The sequence below is a fragment of the Cebus imitator genome, unplaced genomic scaffold (assembly GCF_001604975.1).
Source record: "Cebus imitator isolate Cc_AM_T3 unplaced genomic scaffold, Cebus_imitator-1.0 Scaffold161, whole genome shotgun sequence".
Classification (NCBI taxonomy): domain Eukaryota; kingdom Metazoa; phylum Chordata; class Mammalia; order Primates; family Cebidae; genus Cebus; species Cebus imitator.
The window spans coordinates 1742877-1767648 of record NW_016107476.1 but is presented as its reverse complement, the minus strand read 5'-3'; the positions used below and the strand labels follow the sequence as shown (position 1 = coordinate 1767648).

The window sequence follows — 24772 nt, the reverse complement described above, 5'->3', positions numbered from 1 at the left end:
TTTTGTGAACTCTTAGCCTAACAGATCACTATGATTTTCCTCAGGTTTTGGTAGAAATATTATTTTTAAGATTTCCACTTAGATATATGGTTCATTTTGAATTAATATTTGTATATATAGTAGGTGATGGATTGAAGTTCTTTTTTCTCCATGTAAACATTTAAATGTTCAAGCATACTTTATATAAGGACTATATTTTAATTGATGAATTAATTCCTGTGCACCTTGGCTGAAAATCAGTTGTCTCTAAATGTGTGGGTCTGTTGTTGGACCCTTTTCTTTTTCATTAATCTATTTGCTTGTTTTTATGCAAATGTAGCACCTTTTAATTAGTGTGATTTTGTAAGTCTTGAAATTGATTAGTATTCTCCAACTTTGTTCTTCCTTTTCAAACTTGTTTTGGCTACTCCTACTCCTTTTTTTTTTTTTTTTTTTTTTTTTTTTTTTTTTTTTTTTTTTTTTTTTTTTTTTTTTTTTGCATTTGCACGTGAGTTTTAGAATCTGCCTTTTGGTTTTCCAAAAAAATGCTATAATTTGTTTTGTGATTTTGTTTAATTTATTGATGAATTTGGGAAGAATTGACATGTTAAATATAGTGAATCTGGAATTATTGTATTTTTTATTTTTCTCAATTTTTCAATTATTAATATTTTATAGTTACAACTGTACAAATATTTCACTTTTTTGTCAGATTTATTTTTTGTATATTGTAAATTTATTATGCTATTGATAATGATAGCTTAAAATATTCATTTCTGATTGTTTCTTGCATTTATAATTGATTTTATATTGGTTTTGCATCCTGTAGCTTTGCAAAATTCACATTTTACATATAGTACCATTTTTTGTAGATTCTCTCAGAATTTTTATACATACAATGTTTTCTGCAAATAATGGTGGTTGGATTTCTTCTTTCCCTGTCTTGATGCCTTTTATTTCTTTTTTTCTGCCTTATTGCTTTAGCTAGCATCTTTAATAATGTGTCGAAAAGATGTGAACATGAAAGTATTTATTCTTGTCTTGTTTCTGATCTAAGAGGGAAAGCATTCAGTCTTTTAACATTAGGTATAGTGTAGGTTTTTGCTAGTTGTCTTTATCAAGTTAAGCCTTCTATTCCTATTTTGCTGTACATTTTTTAAAATCAGAAATTGGTGTTTATATTCAATTCATTTCTTGAATTAATTTGGATAATTATCAGGAATTCCTATTTTACTTTAATAATATAGTGATTTTAGTATTTTTAATTTAACAAACGTTATACATTATATGAATATACTACATTTCTCTGTCCATTCATAAGTTGATGGACATTGGAATTTTTTCTAAGTTTTGTTTCTTAAAAAAATGCTGCAGTGAATGAACATTCATATGGTCTTTGTGTGAACATATGTTTTTATTTTCCTTGGGTAGATTCCTTGGGTAGTGTTCTATCTGGGTTGTGTGATATGCCTTTGCTTAACGTTTTGAGAAACTGACAAATGATTTTTCAGAATGTTGGTAATATGTTTAAATTCATAATAGAAAATTTTGATACTAGATATTTCGTTCCTTGATGTCCTCATCAATACAACATTGTCTCTTTGATCATAAACATTCTAGAGCGTGTGTAGTGACAGTTTGTGGTTTGGTTTTGTATTTCTTTCATGACTAATAATGTTGAACGTGATGTTATGTATTCATGCCTTGAAAATGATTTTTTGGGTGTGTAAAATATATCCTCTTTTTCAGTTTTTGTTGCTATTTTAAATTGTATGTTTCAAAATTTTGTTTTATACTCGTGTGATATATAAAAATAAAATTTATTTTAGCATATTGATCTTATATTCATCAACTTTGGTGAACTCTTTGCTTTAATTTTTAAATGCAGTTAATTATATTACATGCAAATAAGTACAGTTTTATTCCTTTTTCAATATTTTTTTCCCCACATTGGGGTTTTGAGACCTCTATTTCTGTGCTTAATGACAGTGATGATAATAGACATATCCTTATCAGGTAGGGTGTTTATTATAATTTATGGACTATTCCTTGCATCAAATTAAGCAAATTCTTACCTTATTTTGCCACAAGGTCATACCATGAATAACTTTCTTTTATCTTGTTAAATGTTAAGTTACATTAATAGATTTTCTCATGTTAAACATCTTTTCATTCTGGGCTAAACCAAAGTTAGTCATGGCATATTAATGTTTGGATACTGCTAAATATTATGGGTTTATATTTTAATTTAGAACATTTTTAGTATAAATGAAGATAATCTTTTTTGTATGTTGTTTTTTTCTAAGTAAATGACCTTTGACTGCAGTTTTAAAAAGTATTTTGTATTCTATCTGCAATTGTAGTAATAGCTTTTAAAAATTAATTGGAAACAATTTATGTCTTCTTTTAAAACATGAATGGTTAAAACTTTAAATAAATATCAGGTATTTCAACAAAAATGTCTGGGTCTAGTGCTTTTTAATTGGTATTTATTTATTTATTTATTTATTGCTATTTCATAGCATCAGCTTTTGGTTTTATTTATCTTTTCTACAGATTTTGTTTTTCAGTTCATCAGTTTCAGATTTTGTCTTTAATAATTTCCTTCTCATATACTTTTTGTTGTTGTTTTGACTACATTTGCTATAAGATTTAAAAATTATCATTATTATTTTCTACAGGATTTATGAATTCCATTTTTATCTTTAAAAATTAAGTATTTTCTTAATTCCCTTTTTAAAGTGATTTTTATTTTTAACTTTTAGGTTCAGGGGTGCATGTGCAGGTTTGTTGTATAGGTAAATTACATGTTGGGGGTTTGGTGTACAGATTATTTTGTCTCCCAGGTAAGAAGCATAGTACGTGACAGTTTTAGATCCCCACTCTACTCTAATCCACAAAACATTTTTTAACCATTATTAATTTTAAAAATATTTTATTGAGAATGTGGCATATAAAATCTCAAATTTTATTAAGATATTTTTGCCCTTTATGACACATTTGACAGTGTTTGGAGGCATTTTGTTTGTCACAAGTGGGAGTGGGCTGTGGTTACCATGGGGCATCTCATGGGTAGAGGCTAGGGATGCTGGTAAACATCATGCCATGAAAAGGGCAAATTCCTCAGTGCAAAGAATTATCTGGCCGAAAATATCAATAGTATTGAGGTTGAGAAACCCTGATTTAGAGGCTTAATCAAATTTAGATTTGATTTTGGAGAAGATAATAATTATAGATGGTTTGGTTTTGTCAGAAGAGTTATATCATGTCTATTAGTGTATCTTGTGTTCTTGGCACACACCATTGCTCAGGGTTTAGATTTTAATTGATCAAGATTGAAAATATGTTATTCCAATTTCTTTTTCATGTTTTGGTTTGAATACTTCTGTGAAAGCAAATATTCTGTCATCAGCTGTTTGCTAACTTATTGCTGCAGTTTGTATAGGAATGGCATGATAAACGTTATAGTTTTTCCCTTTATTTTTTATTTATTCCCTTTGTTTACTTACTTTTATATATTTATTACTTTATTTAAAATAAAAGTTCGCTCAATATCTTTGAAAAATGATAGTTTTTGTCATTAATGAACTTACAGATTCATACATGTTTTAACCCATGTGTAAATATTATTCCTACTGATGCTCAGATTGTCCAATTAGTATGTCATTTAAATTATTTTTATTCTCTAGCTTTTATTTTTGTTTTTTCTTATTTCAAATATCCTAGATTTGTTTTATAGGGATATATTTTTTGTTTGCTTTTTTAAAATTAAAAATTCTTTTTCAATCTTTTTGAGCCTTTAATTTCTAGGAGTAACTAGTTACCATTATCAACACATTATATAATCTCAATTTATTACAAATATACTAATGTCTAAGCCTTTTATATTGAAGACTAACATAATTTTCTTCTATATCTATATCAATGTTGTCCAATACAAATATGATGTGAGCCACAGATGTAATTTTATATTTTCTAGCAGCTTCATTTAAAAAGTAAAAGAAAATGAACAAAATTAATGTTAATAAAGCATTTTATTTAGCCTCACACCTCTAAAATATTTTTATTTTAATGTGTAATCAGTTTTAAAAGTCATTAAATCATTAATGAGATATCTTACTTTTTTTGTACTAGTGTTTGAAACAAAGTTTATATTTCGTACTTACCTCACATTTTAATTCAAATCAGTCACTTTTCAACAAGTCAGTAGCCATATATGGCTAGTGGTGACCTTATTGGACAACTCGTCTCTTGGTTACACAGGACCCTGGCTTTCTTTTAGAAATACCAAAAGCATAATTATAAAGCACTAGGTGGCACTCTTGCTATTTGTTTTGAGACCTTTAAAGCTTAATGTTTGAGAGGAAATGATGTTTAACAAGGAAAAGGACAGTAGCTCTTGTAATAGTGTTAATGGAAACTATTCTAATTTTCAAGATTAGATCAAAATTTAACATGCAAGTCCACATTGTAACTTAAAGCAATTGAGTACAATGTGGTATTAACTTAATTGAAAGTAATATGTCAGCATTTGTACCCTAGTTACTTAGTAGTTTTACAAAGTTCAATTTAAAACCAAAAACCAAATATATTACAAAGCATGCCTCACAAAGGAGGAAAAAAGTTCAGACAGTGTTAGCTAATTTGATTGGCCTTTGTAAATGTTGAACTACTGAATTTATTCTTAGTAAATACAAAAAGTAGTAGTCACGAAGTTGTATAGTTTTTTCTTAAATGCTTTCTTTTAATTGTAATAACAATTTTAATAAAGAAAACTTTAAAATGAAAGACTAGACTATGAAAATGCTATAAAGATGATATATTTCAAAAAGTAGAGCATACATAGTCGCTTTCTGCTGTCATCACTTTATGTCACTATTGTGCTAATTATTTAAGTACATGTAATTTGCAATGCTCAAACCACCAATTATTGTGTTTCGATATATTTCCAAGTAATTGAACACATTTTATTTCATCTTTTACTCTTTAAAAAATTACTGTTTTATGTTGAATTTCTTTTATTAGAGTTTCTTTTATTTAGAGTTCATGGTAGAATTTTGTAGTAATAATAAACTACCTATTTTGGGAGAGTAGGAAATTTAAGTTGAAAAAGATGACAATTCAGTTTAATTACATAAAATGGTATGTAATAGAAAACAATGAAACCAATTAAAACTTGAATTGACTCTTATATTTAATAGAATGATTCTGGTTCTTGTTCTCAAACTGAATAAAATAATTTTCTTGTTTAAACTAAACATTTTGTTAGTGAATGTTTATATGACTCTTTAACCATTGGATATAAATTGCTATTTAAATAGGATCTGGCTTTTTCATTTGCAAATGGGGCAGAGTGACCTTAATACACACCAAGAATCTAAATTCTTATATTTAACAGAATGTAGACGTGATGAGTTGAACAGTATATGATAAGACATGAATGAATCATATTTTTGGCATTTTAACCTTGTTCTTTGATTCATCAGTGTTTTTATTAAATTTCCTGAAGCTTGTATCCCAGTACATTTAGATTTTTATTTCAGAATTATTTATTCTTTTAGCATAGTCCAACATGAAGGATAATAAACATGATTATAAGAAAATTTAAAATAGCTGAAAGGAAAGAAGTTGCTATTGAGTTAACGAAGAAGAGGGATGAAAAATTTATTTGATTCATATGTTTTAAAATAAAAGTATTATATTATTCTTGTCATGTAAAATCATAGACTCACTGTAAAAATAATAAAAGAAAAACATTTAAGGAAGGAAATAAACAGGCCATATACCTCCCACCAAGTCCTCCAGTTTGAGTTATGTACTTTGGATACATAGTATCCAAAGGATACTTTGTAAGGTTACTCAGCTGAGAGGAAGATTGAGAGCTGGTATCCTGTACTTTTCTAATTAAGCCATGTGCCCTAATATGGGACTATGTCTGTCTTGAATCAGAAATAAATAGTTCTTTTTAAGTTGGGGGGAAATAGGGGAGGGACGGTGGGGGGTGGGGAGCTGGGGAGAGATAGCAAGGGGAGAAATGCCAGATGTAGGTGATGGGGAGGAAGGCAGCAAATCTCACTGCCACGTGTGTACCTGTGCAACAATTTTGCATGTTCTTCACATGTACCCCAAAACCTAAAATGCAATAAAATAAATAAATGGGGGAAAAATGTTGAATTGTCTACTGAAGGAACTTCCTTCTAAATAAATCTCTGTATCATGTCCTGAGAATGATTTTACATCATAGAGGTCATAACATGCAGAATATTTTTATTGTGAATTTTTTTCTTATAGTTATATAGCACATTATTTAGCATTTAGCAAATAAAACATAGTTCTTCCCAAACTAGAAAAGAACAACTACTAGACTTAAAATAATGATCATAACAGTCAACATTTATTGAGCACTTACTATACCAGACTGTTCTCAGCTTTTTATATGTATTAGCTTATGCAGTACTCAAATGGGAAGGGTATGCTTATTGTTCCCATTTTATAGATAAGAAAACAGAGATAGAGAAAGCTGAACTGATCTGTATAAGATCACATAGGAAATAGTAAAAGCAGGTTTCAACCCTCTTAACCATTAAAGAAGTGAAAATTAGTGTATGTAAGCAAAAATTAGTATATGTAAACAAAAAGTTTTTATATGAATAAAAACATCATGCTGAAGGAAATAAAAAGAGGATCTAAACAATTAGAAATTCATACCATTTTTTCAAATAAGAAGTTATCATCCAAAGATGCCATACTTCCCAAAATTGTCGTAAAAATTTTATGTAATTCCATTATAGAATTCCATTCAATTTAGTTTTTCTGAAATGCATACATTCAAATAAATTACTTTAAGGTTCAAGTTAAATAATATGCTTTTAGAATATTCAGTTAGATTACAAACAGGAAGAATAGTAAGAAATTCCTACTTTAATAGGTATCCAAACAAACTGTAACTCTAACTCCATCCACTGGCTCCCATACTTGTATTAGAATATGCCACTAAATCTGTGAACAAAATGGAGTTCCTGATCATTTGGGAATTTATATGGCACTATGGTTTGAATGTTTGTTGCCTCCAAAATTCATGTTGAAATTTAACTGCCTTTTTAACAGTATTAAGACATGGGACTTTTAAGAGGTATCTAGGCCATGAAAACCCCACCCCTATAGATGGGATTTGTGCTGTTATTGAAAGGCAAGTTCAGTCCCCTCTTGTCCTCTCTTGCCCTTTGGCCTTCTGCCATGGGATGACACAACAAGAAGGCCCCCACCAGATGTCAGCTGTTTCGTCTTCTACTTACCAGCCTCTAGAACTGTGAGCGCATAAATTTCTATTTATTATAAATTACTCAGTATGTGGCATTCTGTTATAGCAGCACAAAATAGACTTTAAAACATATGGCAAGTCATTTTATTTGTATGTATTTAATGACTTAATTTGCTTGTTATTAGATATCTCAAACTTTACTATAGATTATGGCTTTGCATATACTATTTTTCTCTCTCAAGTACACTATCCTCAGCTAGTATTCCAACCCTACCAAAAATGACTCTTCCAGATATTACAAACCTTTTATTTCCATCCTAACACTTACATAGTATAAAATTATCTCAGTTGCTTTCTGTTTTTACCTTGAATGTAGGTTTTCAAGTAAAATGAAATTTTACTAAAATGAAATTCTGTGAACACAGGATCTTGTTTTATTGGATCTCCATACTTATAAATGTGCATGGCTCGTAACAGACCCTCAGTTATGTTTGGTGGTAATACACTCATATAAATTATTCATACATCAGTGAATATACATTTACTGTAGCTGTATGTGGAAACATTTTTACTGATGGGGTACTTGAGCAAAAATGTCCAGAGATCATATTGTAGATTATTAAGTAAAGTTGCTTTAAGTTTTTTATGGACATAAGGTAATACTATTATATCATTTAAATACTTTAAGCATCAGCCTTTCATTTAAAGAAAAAGGAATTTCAAGGCTTTTTCTTAGCCTATTGAACATTTCTTTCAAATGAAACTAAATAGATGACGATTCATCATTGCAGGGTAATTGAAAGTTTAGTGATTTTGAGCTCCTATGAAGCAAAGAACGTGGCTTCTGAATAGCTCATGACATATTGTTTAAAATTCCCTAAATTAGAATAATTAATATTTGGCATTGGTGATAATCATCCATTCTCTTTTATTTATTTATGTAAAAAATTTATTTGTAAGGCTGAATTAGTTTAAATGTGCATCTTAGGCCATACAATTGGTAGTTTCCAGAATTTGGATTACAACTGTGTTTTTTCTATGATATGATATCTAGCAAATGTTGAACTTGCAAAACTTGAACAACAGATTTTACTTTTGAAATTGTTCTAAGTGTTCCAGGTTCAATAGAAATTCTTCATTAATAACTGTAAGCATGGATAGTACTATGCAGCAAACAAGGAAAAACTAATATTTATTAAATATTTATGTACAAAACAGTTATATATTAAGAATTTCTTTATCCCAAGGGTGGGATATTTTTTCTCATTAAATTACTTTTTGGAGGGTTTGACTGTTAGAGTTTGGAGAGACTCATTTACTTGCATTTAGTGACTTGTGTTTATTCATTCTACGTATATTTATTGACTAGCTACTTTGTTAGACTCCGGGGAAAACAAAGTGAACGACATGGTTTTTGTTCTATTGAAGCTTATATACTACTAGAGAAAACAGATATTAAACCAGTTATATTATTTTCATAGGTGTGATTTTCATGAGAACTCTGAATGAGAATTATAGGCTTTTGGGTATATATTCCCAAACTTTATAGAGCTTTGGGAATATATTACAAGAGGGCCTGACCTAATTTGTGGGATAGCAGATAGGTGAGGTAAGGGAATGATTGAGCTTTGATATGAAGAAAGGACTTGATAAGTGTGATAGTGTGAGGATACATAGGAAGAAGTGGACCCAAAAGGGACAACACATACAAAGGTTTGTGACTAGATGGAACATGCAGTGTTTGTGTTACTAAAAAAAACCCAACACTGAAACACACAGAATATACAAAGCTTATGAGATATGCAACATCCAAACAATGCTGTGCTTTTAGAACATGTAAAATTTGGTCTTTATCATAAGAAAAATGGGAAGCCATTGAAGGGTATTTAGAGGAGAGAAGAATGTTAAATTTTGCTTTTAAAATTATCAGTCTGCTTTCAGTATGTAAAACAGCTTAGTGGGGGCAATAGAGCATGAAAGAGACCATTTTTGTTTTATTTTTTGAGGCATTTTCCTGGAGCTATAGGTAAAATATCACTTTAGCACATTGAGACTATGAAAACACTTGTACTTTTATTCACATGAGTTTTTTTTTATCATTTACTAAACAATTGTCTAAGCCTGCAAATACTTGTATTTATATTTGTACCACTGTTTAAACATTTTTGGACTCTTGATATTGTTGTCAAAGTCTGTATGCCTCCTTTACAGACTCCTCAGGATAGCTGACTATAAGATCATAAACATATGCTTATTAACAACCATATGAATATAAATAAACATACATATGAGAATCTAACTCTTGAAATCCTTCAGCATTCATTCAGAAATAACTAGAGTGAATAAGGAAGTGAAATAACTTTATCAAATGCCTTTATTTTATCAGACATTCTTTTCTAAGTCAAATACACACTTATGCAATTATGTTTAATTCACAGAGCAATCCTATGAGATAGGCAGTTTTATCCCTGTTGTACCATTGAGTCTCATTGAGCTTAATTAACTTGCAGAACGTAACTCGGTTGTTATATGGGAGATTACATCCAAGATCTCCTTAAATGATATAGATAATGCTAAATTAAAACTGAAACACAATATTAACTGAAACATTAACACAGTGAAAAAGCAAATTATTAAGCTGCAGTTTGTTTCTCAAAAATTTCAAATACAAAATTTCAGAAGCAATTCAAAATGATGTCTAAGAATTCTTGTTCCCAAATAAATTGAAATTTACGTGAATAGTGCCATTGATATAGCATATGCAAATCAGGTTTATTTTTATTTGTTATTTTAACATGCCTGCCATCTTGCATCTCAGATATAAAGAGATTTCCAATATACACCTTGATGGTTTTTTATCACTGGTTACTATCTTCTTGAAAAGTACATTATTTCATGCAGATTTTGTTGCAAGAGTAAAGCAAATCTTAAATATTCTCTACTTGCTCTTCATCATCCCATGCATATAATGTACTCATGAACTTTCTTCTTAGTTTAACTTCTCTTTCAAAATGTTTTTAATGCATATACATTTTTAGTCATCACCTTCCACCTAATCATTAATTTTTAATATCTGACTTCTTTAAACATTTTGTATGGGTTAAAAGCCTTTCCTCTTTAGATTTTTCTCACTTAAACTTCTTTTTTATATAGTATGTTTACTCATCAGCCTAATTTAATATATAATTTATTCTTGTAGCAAATAGCAGCCACTTTTTTTACACTATGGCTGCTAGACCAGTATTGACTGAACAACCTTAAAAAGTCTACTGTTGCATGTTGAAACTTAACCCTCAGCATATTCTGGCCATGTAAGACCAGGATGAGAGACTGATTATCTTCCATGTTTTGGTTAATATATACCTAAGAGGTTTGTGTATTAAGAATGAAATATGCCATTTTTGGAAAGAAACATAACTACAGTTGACCCTTGAACCCCCCTGGGATTTAGGGGCATCAAACCCTGCATGTAGTTGAAAACCAGCATATAACTTTTTACTCTCCCAACACTTAACTACCAATAGGATACTGTTGGCCAGAAACCTTACCAATAACATAAACAGTTGATTCACATATATTTTGTATGTTATATACATCCTGTACTGTATTCTTATAATAAAGCTAGAGAAGAGAAAATGTATTAAGAAAATCTTAAGGAAGAGAAAATATATTTACTATTCATTAAGTAGAAGTGGAAATAGATTTTCATAAAGGTCTTTATTCTCAATGTCATCATGTTGAATAGACTGAGGAGGAGGAGGAGGCGGGGTTGGTCTTCCTGTCTCAGAGGTGGCAGAGGTAGAAGAAAATTCGCATGTAAGTGGACTTGCACAGTTCAAACCTGTGTTGTACAGGGTCAGCTGTATATCAATCTAATTATTTAATATGTAAGTATGCATCATGTGAAAAACATGTTGAAGATCAAGGATTGGAGCAAAGAAACTGTCTGAACATTGCTTGGAAAAAATTTTTTTTCAGCCCAACAGTGGAAATATTGCATGTACATTCTAGAAAAGAGGTAAATAACAATACAAATTTAAATCTCTAATTTCTCTACTCAGAGAAAATTGTTGCTAAAATTGTATTAGATATTTTTCGAGTCATTTATTTATGTACTGATACTCTTTGTTAGGCTGAGTAATGCACTCCCAAAGATGTCTATATTCGAATCCCCCAGAACCTGTGATGCATACTTACCTTAAATGGTTAAGAGGAAGGATTTAGCATATATGCTTAAACTAAGGATTTTGAGAGAGATTATTCTGGACTATCCTGGTGTGCTCAGTGTAATAACAAGTATTCTTATGAAAGGGAAATGGGGGGAAATTTGACCACAGTAGTAGGAGATGTGATGATGGAAGCAAGTGGAGAGATGTGAGGGAAGGGACCATGAGCAAACAAATGAGGATAGGCTTTGGAAGCTGGAAAAGGCAACTTTCACCATACATTGATTATTCTGATATGAAAGAGTTATTATTAATGTGTTTACCAAAGATGATTATTTCATCATTTCTTTTACATTTATTAACTGTAAGGGAGAGCTGTTCCTTCTCCCTCATTAATTTGTTTAATTATTTATATCAGTATGGACTCATAGAGATCTAATTTTATGGTTTATAAGAAATTACTATCATTATATTGTAGCTCAAATTGTTCCAGATCTGGTCATTACAATCCCCCTCAATTTGACTTCTGTTTTTTTTAACATGACTCCATCATTTGGTGAGTGCATCCTTATTTTCTAGCACTAAAAGATATTTCAGACTTACCTGTTCTTTCTCTCTTTCATCCCTGGAATCAACTAGTTCCCATTTCCCCAAGATGCCATGGTTTCTTTTATTGAAGAATAATATTTAGAAACCAAAATCAGGAATTATGTATGCTCATGGGTTCTGCAGTTTTATTCTTTCTTTCCTTTAAAAAATTTATGGGTTTCCTGACCCATGCACTAGGGTATAACAATGGTGTTACTCTATACCTTGTCATCAATAACATTACCTATGAAATATCAAATTAAAATATATTTAGCTCTTCTTGCTCACTAAGTACCGATGCTGTAATTATTCAAAGTCATTGAAAATTTTAATTCATTGACCCCACTTGTTTTCTCATTTTTACCCTTTCCTAGTGCCTTGCTGTCTTCTTTTATACCCTTAATCATATGAGGTTTTATGGTCTATTATAGTTATCAGTCCTTAACTAATCCTGCATATTTTCTTCCCAATTCTGTTTCTTCTATCTATCTGTAAAACAAAACTCAAACTCTGGGTAACTCAACTCTTCACCACTCTGTGTCTGAACTTTCTTCACCCTCACATTGCTGGGGGAAAAATATCATATAACTGTGTTGACTGGTTGGTCTTGAACTTTATCAAAGGAAAATGCAAAACTATCTGGTAGTTTTCCTGCATTTCTTTTTTAACACTCTCCAAATAAGTGTTTTAAAACTTCATTTCTATTCTCAAACTTTTATCTGCACTGGCTAATCAATTTACCTCACACTTCATTGAGAAAATAGAAACAAATAGATGGGAATGTCCTCATTTTTTGACCACCCAAATCAACAAACTTTCTTGTACCTATACTAACTTTCTCTGCCTTTACTTTATTATCAAGGAAAGAATGTCTCTGTTCTTAACAAAAGTCTGTTCTTCAATTTGTTTTGCTCTAAATTCCATTCCCTTAACTCTATAAAGGCCTTTGCTCTTCCATTTCTCACTTATCAGTAGTTGCTTAGACTCTGCTGGACCATTTTCCTCAGTACACATATATGTTTAATGTCTCTTATGTTAAAAATAAAATTGTTTTACTCCCCTAGTACTCCTCCAACTGCTGCACCATTTCTCTATTTTCTTTCAGTGCAACACTTCTCAAAAAGAGTTGCCTAAACTTGTCACCACATCCTTACCACCCATTTCCTCTTCAATCCCCACAACTCCGTACACATTGCTTTTCTAAGGAAGCATACCACAGAATCGAAGTGTTGAAACAGTCTATTTCTTAACTTTCCTAACATACTTTCCAATTTTTCCTACTCTGTAACTGACAGCACCTTTTTAGTCTTTTTTTTTTTCCATTTGGCCTTATCAGTGCCCATAGTTTTAAATAGCATCTAAATCTTGAAGTTCCAAAACTTGTAGTTTTGATCACTTTTCTGAGCTGCAAACTGATTTCTCTGACTTTCTGTTTGATATCACCATTTAGATATTTCATTAGAAATTCATAGGCAGTATTTTCAAAACAGAACTCTTGGTTTTGAAGAAAATATGCAGAAAAATTTCCAAAATTTCATTCATTACTCAGACTTCCTCATTTTAGCAAATGTACATAAAGTCTGTATCCTTGCTTTTGTCAAGTATCTAAAAGCTTTCTTTGATTCCTGATTCCAAAGCCTTCTTTGAGCCCCCTCTCTGATACCTTTCTTTCCTCCCCTTACTTTGTGAGGCTGTTTAGTACTTCAGTTGGATTTCCATCTACAATATATTCCAAAGATATGTATCTTTCTTTATTCTGTTCCTCCCACCCTGTACAGTGCACTGTCATTTTGAGTCTGGTTCTTTTTAGAACCCTCCTTGAGTAGTTTACCTATTTTCACTTTTCATTTTCTACAGACATTCTCCAATGTGCCACAAGGGTGACATTTAAAAATAAAAAATCAGATCATCTGACTCCCCAGCTTGAGATCTTCTGATGGTTTTTCATGATGTGGCCCTTGCCTGCTTTTAGACTTTATCTCTTACAACTCTTCAAAAATCATTCTAAGCACAATGGAATTATTTTTTTTCTTCAAACAGTGCAAACTGATTTTCATTTGTCTTTGCTCCCTCTCTCTCTCTCTCTCTCTCTCTCTGTGTGTGTGTGTGTGTGTGTGTGTGTGTGTGTGTGTGTTTGGCCAGGGACTTTTTCACTGATTGTTTACATGACTGGCTTCTCTTTTTTCATTTTTCATTTCACATGTTATTTCCTTTTGTGTAACTTATATAAAGCAACCCTTCTCTGAACCTGTAATAGAGATTGGTAAGCTTTTGCTGTAAAGGGCCAAATAATAGATATTTCAGGCATGACACGCCAGATAGTCTTTGTTGCTCCTACTCAACTCTGCCATTGTAGCAGACAAGTAACCATAGACAATATGTAAATGATTTTTTGTGGCTGTGTTATCATAAACTATAAAAATAGGCTGTGGGTCAGATTTGATCTGTGGGCAGGAGTTTGTAACACTTATTCCAAAATATTACCTTGCTGTCTTCATAGTATATATCACTCTCTTAAAATGTCTTGTTTATTTGTTTGATTGTTTTTGGCTTTCTCGTCTATTAATAGAATGCAAACTCCATGGGAACAAAGTCTTTGACTTCCTCGCTTCTCTGTTCTGTGTATCTATAATTCTGAATGGATTGCTGATTGGAGTTTTATTAATTTAGAAGATAAATCTGAGGAGAACGTGTATATATATATATATATATATATGTATATACACACACATATATGTATGTGTGTGTATATACATATATATATATTTTTTTAAGTGTTAAAATTTAGAATGTTCCTTTCCAATCTGTTTATTATTTATAGTTACATCTCCTTTTATGACCTAAAATAGATTTTGAGGTTTTTTTAAATTAAAGGTTTATTTAGTTTATTCCTGGGATTTCATTTGGCTTGGAGATTTTTATTAATTTACTATTTAAACTGTTACATTTTCTGTTTAATGTAAAACCTCTATTGCTGTAAAAAAAAAAAAAAAGAAAAGCTATGATGATTATGTGTGTTTACATTTTTGTATTTTTGTGATTTGGTATCACCAAATTATTATGTTGATGATTTATAGTGATGTCTTTAATGACACACTTTAGATCTCAAAGTCTATAACTGATATAAATATAAGTACACATGTTTCTTTTGAATGGTATTTGCCTGATGTGTCTTCCTTTATCCTTTCAGTATTTGTGGGCTCTCTTTTTATAAGCATATCCCTTAAGAATAGAACATTTTGATTTTGCTTTTTTCTAATTGGTAACTTTTTGTGATTAATAATGTGTTGAATCCATTCATTTTTTGTGTTGTTATTCATACCTTTGAATCTGTTTTTATCATTTTAATTTTTTATTTTATATTTTTACTTTGTGTATATTTGTTTTTATGCCTTTCATAGCTTTTTTGGAGGGTAAAAGATACTGATATCTCCCTCCTATAAGATAAGCATTTTAGCATTCTGTAACATTTTTTTGGAATACTTTTATAAAACCACATTATTTTGATATTCTCTAGACTTCCTATTCTTGGTTATTGTGGATATGCCTTTTTCTTTGGTCATTGCAATTTTTAAAAAGATAACAAATTCACCAAGTTATTTTGTCAGCCCCATCTCCATATTTCTTGAAATATTTTTTGCTACACAATCTGTATTTCTCTTTTGTTTTTAAGTCTTTAATCAAAAATTGTTTTAATACAAGTCTGCATGTCAAAGCTTCTGAAGTCTGTATGCCTCCGAGTAGTTATGATTCCTTCATATTTGAGTGTATGCAACTAATAAAGTAGATTTAATATGTGGAACAAAAATTGATTAAACTATAATAAAAAATTAAACATACCACTTCAGATTATTAATAGATCAAGCAGACAAAATTCAGAAAGAATATCAAAGATCTGAAGAACACATTTAATAGAAATATGAATTATAGCCATAAAGATTAAAAACAGGATTTAAAATTACATTTATTTTAGAGATAATATAATTATTTCCATAAAAAAAGCTTAGTGTCTACAGGCAAATTTTCAGAAATAACAGGAGTTTTTGTCAAGTTGTTGGATACAAGATTAATATTCAAGTGCCTTCTTATACATATTCCTCTACCAGCTGTCAGGGCTAACCAGATAGTTATAGTAATTAAGGAAGTGTAGGGTTTTTTTCATTTTGTTTTTTGGTGCAGGGATAGTCATAGTCATCGATGTAGTAAGATAGTCTCCAAACAAAAGCTGTAGATACTTACATATTAATATTTAAGTCATATCTGGCCACATTAATGAATTTTTTTATTATTTAATAGCTTTTTAGTTGTTTTTTTTTTTTCTTTTTAATTATACTTTAAGTTCTGGAGCACATGTGTGAATCGTGCAGGTTTGTTACATAAGTATACACACACCATAGTGGTTTGCTGCATCCATCTCCCTGTCATCTACATTAAGTATTCTCCTAATGTTATCCCTTCCCAATCCTCCCATCCCCTGCTATCTCTCCTCTAGTCCCCCCACCTCATGACAGGCCCTGTTGTGTGATGTTCCCCTCCCTGTGTCCATGTGTTCTCATTGTTCAACATCCACTTATGAGTGACAATGTGCGGTGTTTTGGTTTTCTGTTCTTGTGTCAGTTTGCTGAGAATGATGGATTCCAGCTTAATCCATATCCCTGCAAAGGGCATGAACTCATCCTTTTTTATGCCTGCGTAGTATTCCATGGCATATATGTACCACATTTTCTTTATCCATTCTATCATTGATGGGCATTTGGGTTGGTTCCAAGTCTTTGCTATTGTGAACAGTACCTCAATAAACGTACGTGTGCATGTGTCTGTATAAAATGATTTATAACCATTTCCCTATATACCCAGTAATGGGATTGCTGGGTCAAATGGTATTTCTATTTCTAGATCCTTGAAGAATCGCTACACTGTCTTCTGCAATGGTTGAACTAATTTACACTCCCACCAGCAGTGTAAAAGCGTTCCAGGAGCTGGGATTACAGGCATACACCACCATGCCAGCCTATTTTTATATTTTTACTACAGGTAGGGTTTCACCATGTTGGCCAGACTGGTCTTAAACTCCCAACTTCAGGTGACCTGCCTGCCTCAGACTCCCAAAATGCTGGAATTATAGGCGTGAGCCACTGTACCAGGCCCTGAAATTATTATTAAATTGTTCTTGAATGGGGACGGCATTGCTGAGTATATATTTTCTATAAATATTACTTCATTTTTTTTTCTTTTGACATTTATTTCTGCTTAAGAGCACTTGGCTGCAGGGTGCCAGCAGCTTGTACCTGTAATACTAGCCCTTCAGGAAACTGAGACGGGTAGATCACCTGAGGTCAGGAGTTTGGGACCAGCCTGGCCAACATAGCAAAACCCCAACTCTACTAAAGATACAAAAATGATTATCTGGATGTGGGGCAAGCATCTATAATCCCAGTTACTAGGGAGGATGAGGCAGGAGAGTTGCTTGAACATGGGAGCAGAGGTTGCAATGAGCCAAGATCTGCCACCGCATTTGAGCTTGGCAGAGCGAGACTTCATCTCCAAAAAAAAAAGCGCTTTGCATGTTGCCTAATCCTACTCCATAAATAACTCATTTGTCTGTGTGAGTGTGTGTGTGTGTATGTGTGTGTGTGTGCACGTGTGCGCATTTGCACATACCTACATAGACATGCCTGGATGTCTATAGTTTTTTTTTTTTATCAATAACTTCATAGAGATATATTCACATACCATGAAAGTCAGCATTTTAAAGTGTACAATTCAGTAGCTTTTAGTATATGCACAGTTGTGCAACCATCTTCATTATCTAATTTTGGAACATTTTTATCATTCCAAAAAGAAACCTGTATTTATTAGCAGTCACTTGTCATTCACCAGCTAGTGGCTCCCATTTATCTTCTTTTTGTCTCTATGAATTTGTCTATTTTGAACACAACAAATAAATGAAATCATGGAATATGTGATCTTTTGTGACTGGTTTCTTTCATTAGCACAATATTTTTGAAGTTTATTCATGTTATTGCAGATATCATTACTTTATTTCATTTTATGAAAAAGTAATATTTTATTGTGTGAACATATCACATTTTGTTTACCATTCATCAGTTGATGGACACAGGTCGTTTTTACATTTTGGCTAATATGAATAATATTAATTTAATATAATATGCATTTTATATTTTTTTACATTTATACAAGGTACTTCCTTTAAATATTTAGGTTTTCTTCATAAACAGATTTTTTTCTATATTTAATATATTATATGTGCTACTCCAACTCGTTATGATCTATATTAGTCATGCATACATTGAATTTTTCTCTGTTTCATTTCTCTTGAGTGATTTACATCACTATATCTATTTTGGGAGGCTTTTTCATATTTGACCTACATAGCACTATTTCAATCTTATGTTGTATTAATTATTCTGTTTCCTGATTCTCGTATTAACTTTTTAAATTTTGCCATTACATTCATTACTTTTTTGTTTTTCCTTTTGTAACATTTTTAGCTCTCTTTTTATTGTAATCTTTTGTGTTATTATCTCATCTTCATGTTTAATTTTGTGGAGTCAGTGTTTTTTAGATTTTATTTTTCTCTTGACATGTTCCCCATAGGTATTTTAAATAACTGAACAAACACTGTACTTACATTAATTAATTGTATCAACTTCAGCTATTGTTGTCAAAGTGAGATTTTGCTCTTTTTCTATTCTCACCATTGCAAATCAAACTAACATAAGAAAAGCAAATATGCTAACTTTTCCTATCTTTTTGTTTTTATGATTAAAAAAAAATCTATGCAAAAAAAAAAAAAAAGCTGTGCAATTGGAATTTGGAGCCTGAGTATGAATGGCTTTGTATTTTCCTGAAGGTCTACCAAGCTCATACAAAAAGTGAAAGGTGTAAAGAAGACAGATCCTTCTTTATATCCATTTTATCTATTTTTGTAAACTCTATTTTTATATAAAATTGAGAAATTAATTGTGGATTTTGGATTTTCTTGGATTTATGAGAGGTGGTTTGCTGATTGTTGACCAAAATATTTGAAAGCTAGCTACGTATATCATTTAAAGTTGTCCTAACATCTGGGCTCAGTCTTTAAAATCAAAGGATTGATTTGTAGATACTTATAGCTTTGATTCTTAAAGCTTTGAAATACAGCTATTTAGGGTTTTTTTTTTTCTATTCACAAAGTTTTCCAATAAGTGTTCCTAGCATATTTAAACATAATGAATAGTTTATCTTCCTTTAAGTTATGAAATTTAAAATGTTAAAAGTATGATATATTAACTTTTATTTATGTAGCATATATATTTTATAGTATATACAATATAATTTAAAAATGCATGCCTGTTACCATGCTTTAATAAAGCTTAACGCCTTGCTATATTTGCTTTAGATTTTTTAAAAAGAAAGTAAACCTCACAGAGTTGAAATTTATTGTGTCTTTTTCTAGATATAGCCACTAAACTGTATTTTCTTTGGCCTTATACTAATGTTATTTGTTTGTAATATATATATAATTATCAATATTTATTGAGTACTTTAGTATATGTCAAGCGCTATTATAAGTACCTTTTATTTATTAGCTCACTTAATCATCCACAAAAATTAATAATATACCACATTACTTAATATATATTAAAATTATATCATGCTCTGTGAATCCTACAAATTGTTTTTATGTGTAACATATTTGAGATTTATCAATGCTAATACATGCAGCTGTAGTGCATTTATTTTAGTTATGTAGAATATTTCTACAGATATAAAATATATTTACTCATTCTCCTCTTGATGGACATCTAGGTTGTACCTAATTTTTCAAAATAATACATAATTCTGCAATTAAAATTCTTATACATTTCTGCTTGAACTGGAACTTGTTTGAAGTATACAAGTAGAAGTGGAATTGCAGATTTATTAGATTTTTCCAAATTATACTGCAAAGTATTTATATTAATTTATGCTCCACCAGTGTATACAATACTTTTCTTCCACTTCCTCACCGACATTTTGTATTTTTAGTTTCTTTAATATTTGCCATTCTGATGGTTTTGAAATACTATCTTGTTTTTACTTGCATTTTCTTTATGACTAGTTGAAACATTATCATTTTACATATTTATCGTGTATTTAAGTTTTTCTTCTTTGAATTGTTGCTCTTATTCTTTGCCTTTTTCTTATTTTGTAGTTTGTCTTTTTCATATTGTTGGCATTTTTCTTATTGATTTATACTAGTTTTAATTTAAGAGTCTGGATATTAATTCTTTGTTCATTATATATACAGCAAATATCCTCTCATAGTCTATGACTTGGCTCTTGATCTTTGTCAAAAGTGACATTTATTCATTCTTCTCTTTGCCACTTAGCAATACCCTAAAATCAAAAGTCGACCACAATATTGGACATAAAACAATTCTCAGCAAATGCAAAAGAACTGAAATCATAACAAACATACTCTTGGACCACGTAAAAATAGAAGTTAAAGCTAAAAAAATTGCTCGAGAAATTAAACAACATGCTCCAGAATGACTTTTGGATAAATAATGAAATTAAGGCAGAAATCAAGAAGTTCTTTGAAAATAAAGAGAACAAAACTAAAACATACCAGAATCTTTGGGAGATAGCTAACGCATTGTTAAAAGGGAAATTCATAGCGTTAAATGCCCACATCAAAAAGTTGGAAAGATCTCAAATTAACAACTTAACCATCACAACTGAAAGAATTAGAGAAGCAAGAACAAATCAACCCCAAAGCTAGCAGAAGTTAAGAAATAACGAAAATTAGAGCTGAACTGAAGAAATAAGACACACAAAAATACCATTGAAAAGATAAACAAATCCAAGAGTTGGTTTTTGAAATTAATAATAAGATATGTTGCAAGCTAGACTATTAAAGTAGAAAAGAGAGAAGATCCAAATAAATGTAATCACAAATGATAAATGTAATCCTACCACTGACCCCACAGAAATAAAAACAACCATTAGAAATTGTTATGATCACAACAATGCACACAAATTAGAAAACCTAGAAGAGATGGATGAATTCCTAGAGACATATACCTTCACAAGACTGAGCCAGGAAGGAATTGATTCCCCAAACACTCCAATAATGAGCTCTGAAATTGAATTAGTAATAAATATCAGGTTGGTGCAAAAGTTATTGAAGTTTTTACCATTGAAAGTAATGGCAAAAACTGCAATTACTTTTGCCCCAGTCTTATAGCCAGATAACCACCACCACCACCAACAACAAAAAGCCCAGGACCTGAAGAATTCACAGCTGAATTCTACCAAATGTACAATGAAGAGCTGGTACTATTCCTACAGAAACTATTCCAAAAAATTGAGAAGGGTCTCCTCCCCTAATCATTTTATGATACTGATATGGATACGGGGCAGGGAAATACTAGGTAGAAGAGGGCAGTCCCTGGAAGGGCCCCACTCTCAAGCCTGGAACAGTGGCCCGAAGTGAAAAATTTATATATTAATTTTCCTGATGGAATGTTGACTTTTCCAAAATCACCTGGCCACTCATCCCCCCATTTTGTACCCATAAAAACCACAGGCTCCACTGTCAGAGAAGCTGCAGAAAAGCAGGGAAGTGAGGAATCAGCCAGACATTGGAGAAAAGCAGCTTGACTTCAGAGGGATGGCTTGTCAGGGAACATCAGAGAAGAGCCTGGCTGGGGACAGCCAGACTCCAGGGAAAGACCACCTTTTCACATCATACCCTTTTTAGCTCTCCTTCCCACTGCAAGCCACTTTCACTGGCAATAAAATCCTCTGTATTTACAACCTGCTTCTTCCTGGACACCGAACAAGAGCTTAGGAGCCATGAGTGTGGACACTTGAGCTATTTAACACTTAAGCCTTCAGTGGATGGCAAAGCTAATAGGTCACTATAACACATGCCCTCTGGGGTTTCAGGAGTTGGAGTATCCCCCAGACACTGCTGTGGGACTGCACAGAGTTTGGCATTTGCCCGTTCCCAGAAGCACTCATCCCAGTTCCTGCACCCACTTACTTGCATGCTCCCCCTCCTACAAAGTGTTAAGAGCTGTGGGCTGAGTAAGTGCGGCATCCCTTTTGTGAGTCCCATGAAGAGGTCAGGGAAAATGTTCTGTTTCAATGCCAGCATCATTCTGATGCCAAAATCTGGCAGAGACACAACAAAAAGATAAAACTTCAGGCCAATATCTTGGATGAACATCAATTCAAAAATCCTCAACAAAATACTTGCAAACCAAATTCAACAGCATATAAAAACGCTAGTACACCACAATCAAGTAAGTAGGCTTCACTTCCAGGATGTAAGGTTGGCTCAACATAAGCAAATCAATAAATGTGCTTCATCACAAAAACAGAACTAAAGACAAAAACAACATGATCATCTCAATAGATGAAGAAAAGACTTTCTGTAAAATTCAACGTCCTTCCATGTTAAAAACTCTATAACTTAGATATTAAAGGAACATACCTCAAAATAATAAGAGCCATCTATGACAAACCCACAGCCAATAACATACTGAAGGGACAATAGCTGACATCATTCTCCTTGAAAACTGTCACAAGACAAGGATGCCTCTATCACCACTCTTATTCAATATTGCATTAGAAGTCCTAGCCAGAGCAATCAGGCAAGAGGAAGAAATAAAGAGCATCCAAATAGGAATATAGGAAGTTAAACTATTCCTTTTTCCAGAAGACATGATCCTATATCTAGAAAATCCTATAGTCTCAGTGCAAAAGCTCCTTCTGCTTTTAAATAACTTCAGGAAAGTTGTCAGATACAAAATCAGTGTACAAAAATCACTGTACAAAAATTACTAGTGTTCCTATACACTGACAATAGCCAAGCTGAAAGCCAAATCAGAAAGGCAATCCCATTCACAACTGTTACAAAAAGAATAAAATACCTTAGAATACAGGTAATTGGGGAGGTGAAAGTTCTCTGCAATGAGAATTACAAACCACTGTTCAAAGAAATCAGAGAAGACACACACATAAAATGGAAAAACATCCATACTCATGGATAGGAACAGTCAATATCATTAAAATGGCTATACTGCCCAAAGCAATTTACAGATTCATGCTATTCCTATAAAACTACCAGCAACATTCTTCACAGAACTAGAACAAAACTATTTTAAAATTCTTATGGAACCAAAAAAGAGCTTAATAGCCAAGGCAATTCTAAGCAAAAAGAATAAAGCTGGAGGCATCATGTTACCCAACTTCAAACTGTATTACAGGGCTACTGTAACCAAAACAGTATGATACTGGTACAAAAACAAGCACATAGACCAATGGAACAAAATAGAGAGCCAGGAATTAGGCCACACACCTGTGACCAACTGGTCTTCAATAAAGCTCACAAAAACAAGCTATGAAGGCTTCCTTTCCAATAAATGGTGCTGGGATAACTGGCTATCCATATGCAGAAGATTGAACCTGGGCCCTTTCCTTTCGCCATATATAAAAATTAATATGAATTAAAAACTTAAATGGAAATCCCCAAACCATAAAAACCTTGGAAGGTAAGCTAGGTAATGCCAACATGGACAAAAGAACAGGCAAAGATTTCATAACAAAGACACCAAAAGCAATTGTAACAAAAGCAAAAATTGACAAGTGGTATCTAATTAAACTAAAGAGCTATGCAAGCAAGAAAACTATCAAAAGAAACTATCAACTATCCTTTAAAATGGGAGAAAATATTTACAATCTATGTATCTGTCAAAGGTCTAATATCCAGCATGTATAAGGAAAGTAAATTTTCAGGAAAGAAACGAGCAACCTCATTAAAAAGTGGGCAAAGAACATGAACAGAAACTTTTCAAAAGAAGACATACATATGGCCAACAAGCATATGAAACAGAGCTTAATATTACTGATAAGTAGAGAAATGCAAATCAAAGCTACATTGAGATACCATCTCATGCCAGTCAGAATGGCTATTATTAAAAAGTCAGAAAATAACAGATGCTGGTGAGGCTGTGGAGAAAAGGGAGCACTTATACACTGTTCGTGGGAGTATAAATTAATTTAACCATTGTGGAAAGCAGTAGGTAATTCCTTAAAGAGCCAAAAGCAGAACTGCCATTCAACCCAGCATTCCCATTACTGGATATATACACAGAGTAATATAAATCATTCTACCATAAAAACACATGCACACAAATGTCCATTGCAGCAGTATTCACAATAGCAAAAACATGGAATCCATCCAAATGCCCATCAGTGACAGACTGGAAAAAGAAAACGTAGTACACATACACCATGGAGTACTATGTTGCCATAAAAAATGAGATCATATATTTTGTGGGAACTTGGATAGGGCTAGAGACTACTATCCTTAGCAAACCAGTGCAGGTACACAAAGCCAAATACTGCATGTTGTCACTTATAAGTGGTAGCTAAATGATGAGAACTAATGAACACAAAGAAGGGAACAACAGACACTGGGGTCTACTTGAGGGTGGAGGATGGGAAAAGGGAGATACAACTATTGGGTAATGGGTTTCATACCTGGGTGAAACCCAGGTATGAAATAATGAAATAATCTGTATGAAAAATCCGTGTGACATGAGTTTACCTATGTAATAAATCTTCACATATACCTCTGAACCTAAAAGTTTTTTAAAAACAATATTTATTGTGCAGGGCTTTTAAACTTTATTAATTTTTTTTGTTTATGGTTTGGATCTTAATGACATGCTTTCTTAAGTTTGTAAAAGATGATTTCTTAAACTTTTTTAAAGCTATAAAG

At 31.8% G+C, this 24772-nt stretch overlaps 1 protein-coding gene across 1 annotated transcript in view; it reads left to right on the top strand.

The window, feature by feature from the left end:
* ATRNL1 (attractin like 1) overlaps window positions 1-24772 on the top strand; it is an 829354-nt gene that overhangs the window by 312329 nt on the left and 492253 nt on the right.